This window comes from Cricetulus griseus, chromosome 5, assembly GCF_003668045.3.
Source record: "Cricetulus griseus strain 17A/GY chromosome 5, alternate assembly CriGri-PICRH-1.0, whole genome shotgun sequence".
NCBI lineage: Eukaryota > Metazoa > Chordata > Mammalia > Rodentia > Cricetidae > Cricetulus > Cricetulus griseus.
The window spans coordinates 127,662,259-127,668,258 of NC_048598.1; the positions used below are offsets into that span (position 1 = coordinate 127,662,259).

The 6,000-nt window shown below is 47.2% G+C and overlaps 1 protein-coding gene and 1 long non-coding RNA gene across 13 annotated transcripts in view; one reads left to right on the forward strand and one right to left on the reverse strand.

Annotated features, from left to right (window-relative positions):
• Window positions 1-701, reverse strand: part of Syne2 (spectrin repeat containing nuclear envelope protein 2) — a 289,785-nt gene extending 289,084 nt beyond the window's left edge. For 11 of the 12 annotated variants that reach the window (XR_004770080.1, XR_004770079.1, XM_027418272.2 and 8 more), the window contains exon 1: window positions 557-701. The gene's annotated coding sequence lies outside the window, so the exon portion shown is untranslated. Of the gene's footprint in view, window positions 1-21; window positions 151-556 lie in introns of those variants that run through there. The other variant, XM_027418269.2, reaches the window with a different exon arrangement.
• An 18-nt stretch (window positions 702-719) lies between these two features.
• Window positions 720-5,490, forward strand: LOC118238835. The gene is made up of 2 exons (XR_004770081.1): window positions 720-1,563; window positions 5,314-5,490. It is a non-coding gene; the product is annotated as an uncharacterized LOC118238835 (long non-coding RNA).
• The last annotated feature ends 510 nt before the right edge of the window (window positions 5,491-6,000 follow it).

Genomic DNA, 6,000 nt, shown 5'->3' on the forward strand with positions numbered 1-6,000 from the left:
CCGCCCCTTCTCCTCCAATACCAGGGTCCCCCGTCCCGTTCAACGGTAGTGCGCCCCGGCCTCAGGTTCTCCGATCCCGCCGCCCGTGGTCTTGCAATCTCTGCGCCGCAGCTCCAGCGTTCTCTCTCACACCCCGTTCAAAATCTTTCCCGCCCAGGCGTGACGTGAGGAATGCAAACAATCAGACGAGCGCGCCCGCCTGGGCCGGGCTGGAGGAATGGTGGGGAGCCCCGGGGCCGAGCCGGGTGCACCCGAGGGCCGGGCCCGGAGGTGACACAAAGAAGCCGGGGACACCAACACCAACCGCTGGTGCTCGTAGAGATCTCCGGGGTGCCCCGCCCGCCGCTAAGTTTGCAGCGCCCGGAGCGCCCCGCTGTCCCCCGCCTGGGCGAAGTTTCCCGCGGCCCGGCTGGGAGCCCCGCATCCGGAGGCTCCTGTGGGGCCCCGGACTCCCCTCCCGGCTCGGGGAACCCGCTGAGCTAGCGCCCGCCCCTTCCCCGCCCTCCCGCTCCCGAAAGGCGCTTTAGGGCGCGGGAGCCCCAGCGGCCGCGCTCACCGATGTCTGCCTTGCCTGGAGGCGAGGACCCGGGCTGGGCCCACCCTGATCTGCGCCCCGCTCGCTTCGCTGCCCCGATGGCGCCCCTCGATCGGTCTCCCGCTCGCTCTTCCGTGCGGCCGAAGGCTTAAAGCGCAGCCGAGCGCGCTCCGCTGTGGACTGGAGGCTGAAGACCACGCCCCGCGCCTCCCGGCCCGCCCAGTCCCTCTCTCGCCGCCGCCCCGAGCAGAGCTCTGGGGGCGGAGCCGCCTCCCCGCGGCCACCGCAACTTTCCCTCCGTCTTAGCGACCCTTGCAGGGAGCGACACACTAACTCCGAATGCAGGTTCACGACCCTCTCTGCCTCTGCCTATCCGCAGCTGGAGACAAAGGGGAAGCAGACTCAGAACACTTTTCAGGCCGGTTTCACTCCTTCACCGCGGAGTGAAGGATGCCTTCATTCGCAGATGCCCTGGATCTGCAAATCAGCGACCCGACCGCGATCGGGTCCTTGAACCCAGGTGGAAGAGCCTTGGCTGAATGAGGACTTTTCGTCTGCTTCTTAGAGTATCAGGGAGTCCAGACCTCGACGTCACCTGAGGGAAATGAGATGAGGAGGGGCTTGTTTAACAATGCAGATTAGTGAACCCCTCAGCCTGGAGGCGGGGATGAGGCCAGCCGCCTCAACCGGCGACATTCAGGAGAAAGTGGATTCTTGGGAATCGGTCCTGCAGGTGCCAGTTGGATTTTTCAGCAAATTACTCAATCCTGTGACTCAGGATGATATCACCTGACTCCTACTCTCCTCCTGAGCGGCTATTACAAAATTAAGACTCTTGAAGTCATACACAAACACATCACTCCACTATTAATAAACAAAGAAGCAGTGGCCTGAAAGAACTACTCTGCTGAGTTTCTATCACAATCAAGTTGAATTTCGTGCAGGTACGGCCTCGTGTAAATTGTGTGGCTGCAGAATCTTACCTGGGTTGCTTAGTGCGCTGCTGATGGCCCATGCTAAATAAAATGGTAAGGGTCAGAGATTAAATGTTTGACTGTGGGTTCAACTAATCCATGTTACTGGAAAACTTAGTTTTAAATTATACCCACACTTTCCGGCAATAAAAATTTCTCTCTCTGAGAGAACTGAGTTGACACAAATAAACTATGAAAATACGCGTTTTCTTGTCTTTTCACAAAACAGTATTTGCATGGTATTTCTTATATTCTAGGTTTCGGTTCTTGAACTACTTGCTATGCATCATGTAACCGCTTGATGGGTAGAGCTGGTGGTGTAGTTCAGTTGGTAGAATGCTTGCCTAACATGCTGGAAGCCTCTGGGTTTCATACCCAACACTACATCTAAGTGTAATCCCAGCACTCAGGAGGTGGAGCCTGGAGGATTGAGAGTTCAAGGTTAGAAAATTTGAGGCCAAGATGAAATACAGGAGACTTTGCCTCAAGAAAAAATAAAATAAAAATGTGTGTGTGTGTGTGTGTGTGTGTGTGTGTGTGTGTGTGTGTGTGTTCCATAAAACAAGATTCTTCCTTTTGGATCACAGAACCACTTTTCCTGAAGTCACAGAGTCAGTTCCTGAAAGATTGGCTCCAGGAGCTTGTAGAACCACCGACAAGACATAACCCCTAATTGGTCTCTACTCTGTCATTCTGTATTTGTTGCTTTCTTCACAGCAAATGTTACAGGTCATCATGGCAGCCACCTCAGGAGAAAACGTTATAAATAATTTCCCAATTACTATTCCCTTCTATGCATCCATGCTCTAAGCCCCCAGAGTGAAAGAGTTGCTGGCCCATGTCCTGCTATGGCAGTTGTGAGCCTAGAATGTAGTGTTTCAGAATGTTTTCTGATGTTTCCAATTAGATCTTTCTAATTATACATGATTTCTCCTAGGTGTGCCAATTTGGATGTGAAATTAATATCGACATTAAAATCTGAAAATAAGATTGATGTAGGAGCATTGGAATAGAGCCTCAGGAAATTAAAGATGTAATACTAAACCAAACAGCCACACCTAGATCTTTTATGCACAACATGGAACCTGTAAACAGAGGGCTCCTTTCCTCCCATCTCTGGGAAAGTGGTCAATGGACCTGCCAAGACTACTTCCTCCCAAGCAACCTACGCCTCCTTAGTTCTGGGATTACAGTCATGAGCCACCACACCCAGTTTTATATAGTGCTAGGGATGGAACCCAGGGCTTCATGCTCGCTAGGCAAGCTGTCTTCCAATTTAGCTGCATCCCCAGCCCTCTCTTAGCTTTTGTTTACATCAAAGGGTTGTATTTATTGAAAATGACTCACTAGTCTCAACCCACCTGAAAGACTACAATTGGGGCCAGGGATATAGCTCAGTGGTAGAGCACTTGCCTACATTATATGCAGCCCTAAGTTCATTGCCAGTTCAGACAGGGGACCAAACTGAAAGTGCGTGTGTAGATCTGGCACCCAAGCACACTGTGGTTCTCAGTGAGAACAGCTGAAGACATTCCATTCACCTGAACACACTGATGAGCAGGTGAACCAATAATCTTTGACAAAGACCACGGTCTGAAGTTGACCATTTTCATGTCATTAAAGGAGCTGAATTCACCATTGTAAATTCAACAGAATTTTCCCTCTCTATCCCAGCATAGATTACTCTCAGCTCCAACTGTTTGTCTTCCTGCATCTCACAACAGAGATGTGGGTCTTCATCTTTACATCCCATTTCCCTAAGCAGAAACACAATGGCTTTTGTCCCCGGGAGTTGGTTTGGGTCAGGTTCATGGGGGCCACGTGGAGGACTCTGGGGCTACATCTAGCTCTACCAAAAAAGGAGACAGAATGGTTAGTGACTGTTTCTGTGCTGAGAGCAGGGAAGGGAATACTGTCAATATTGAAATCAAGTAATTATCTACCCTTACAGTAATAGGGGGTAATAATGTTATAATTGATTGGTGCTAGGGATAATTAAGTTTAAAACCTATACAAAGTATTAAAAGTATCTGAAGAGGCAGGAGGAAGTTGTTTCACCTGTACAGGTGAAACATTTCACTGCTTGCCCCTCTATCATTAACAATGTTACCAATGTTACAAAAGCAAATTGGCCAGCCCGGCATTGGTGGCACACACCTTTAATCCCAGCACACAGGAGACAGAGGCACACGGTGTCTGTGAGTTCGAGGCCACCCTGGTCTACAAAGCAAGTTCAGGACAACCTCCAAAGCAATACAGAGAAACTCTGTCTCGAGAAAAAACAAAAAAAAACAAATAGGCCTAGCTCCTCCTGCTCCTTGTTGATGTTCTTTCTCTGCCTATGAAAGTAGCAATCTACCTCACTCAATGTTTTTCAACACTCTCTAAGCCAGGGATGAAAATAGCTGGCCAGGAAAAAAAATTGCTGCTCCCCTTTGTCCAGAAGTCCAGTCACACCCAATAAAGGCCCAAACTTCTTATCTCATTCTGGACTGGTTTCCTGCCACCCTGGAAACACACCGGAATAAACCATGGCTAATTGCTCCCTTGACCAGCCTCGTTTTTCTGAGTATTGTTTTAATAAAAGCAGATAACTGTGCACAAAAAAAATATACAAGTGTGCACGGCCAACTGGATGAGAGTCCAGCATTCTGGAATTTGAAGAAAACTTTAAAAGAATTAGTGGAGACTCACTGAAGTGTTGTGCGTAAAGTACCAAGCATACAGGCAGCCAGCTTGATCAGCAGCAACTTTGCAGTACTCTGTTTTCCTTTGCAATAGTGGGCTTAGAAGGCTGTTATTTCCTTTCTTTCTTTCTTTCTTTCTTTCTTTCATTCTTTCTTTCTTTCTTTCTTTCTTTCTTTCTTTTTGGAAATAAGGTTTCTCTGTGTAACAGTCCTGGCTATCCTGTAACTAACTTTGTAGACCAGGCTAACCTCACACTCACTGAGATCTGCCTGCCTCTGCTTCCCAAGTGCTGGGACTAAAGTCGTGCACCACCATCACCCAGCAAAGGCTGCTATTTTCCTAAACACTTTGAACTGGTGATGTATTAAACTTTTTTAAAATTTAAGATTTATTTATTTTATGTATAGGAATGTTTGCCTGAATTTATACCTTGGGCTTGCAGAGATCATCAGATCTCCTGGAACTGGAAGTATGTGAGCCACCTTGTGGGTGCTGGGAATCAAACTAGGGTCTCAGCAAGAAGAGCAGGTTCTCTTAACCACTGAGTGATCTCTCCCATCCTGATTTTGTATTGAATTTTTAAAAATTCTCCAACTAATTTCAGTTTTATACAGAAGATTGGGCCTTAAAGTAAAATATTGGCCTAATGTCATAATAGTAGTAGGAAAAGTCCCTAAATTAGAACCTAGGAAAAGGTATGGTGACTCACACCTGTAATCCCAGCACTGGGGAAGCTGAGGCAGGCAGATTGCTGTGAATTCAAGGCCAGTCTGGAATGCAAAATGAGTTCTAAAACAGCCTGGGCTGCAGAGTGAGATCCTATCTCAAAACAACAAAAAGAACTTAAGCAAGCTGGGCATCTCACCACTCAGTGAGATGGATGAATCAGTGAATCTCACCACTCAGGACCTGAGGCAGGAAGATCAAGGATTTAAGTTCAGCTTGGGCTATATACAGCAAGACCTCATCTCAGTCAAGGGGCTAGAAAGGTGGCTTAGTAGTTAAGAGCACTTATTGCTCTTGCAGAGGGATCATGCTCAATTCCCAGCACTCATATTGTTCTATATTGTAAATGCTTTCTCCTAATCTGTGAGTCAACTTTTCATTTTCTTACAGGTATGTTGGGAGAGCCAAGACCTTGGTTTTCATTAAGAATCTCACAACCATCTATAACTCCAGTTCCAGGAGAATCTGATGCTCTCCTCAGACTTCTGAAGACACCAGTCATGTACTTAGTACACATACACACAAAATAAAATAAATAAGTCTAAAATATAATAATAATAAACTTTTTGTTTGTTTGTGTTGTTGTTGTTTCTCAAAACAGGGTTTCTCTGTGTAGCCCTGGCTATCCTGGACCTCACTCTGTAGACCAGGCTGGCCTCAAACTCAAAGATCCACCTGCCTCTGCCTCCTGAATTCTGGGATTGAGGGTGTGTGCCACCACCACCACACTGTCCGACTAATAATAATAAAAAATATTTTGTAAAGGGGCCAATGAGATGATTCAGTGAGTAAAGGCCCTTACAGCTCCAGCCTGGCAACCTGGGTTTGACCCCCAGAAACCAAGCAAAGGTGAAAGGAGAGAACCACCTCCAGAAAGTTGTGTGCTGGCCACCACAAGTGCTTTGTGGCACAATAATTACTTAAAGCAAAACTATTGACTTGCTAGGAGGTTATCTCATCAGATAAAAGCACAGCTATGCAAGCCTAGCACATACATGCATGAGGGCACACGCAATTTAAAAAATTCAAGTTGGACAAGTCTTTGTTGAAGATAAATGCAACATGTATCCATGGGGC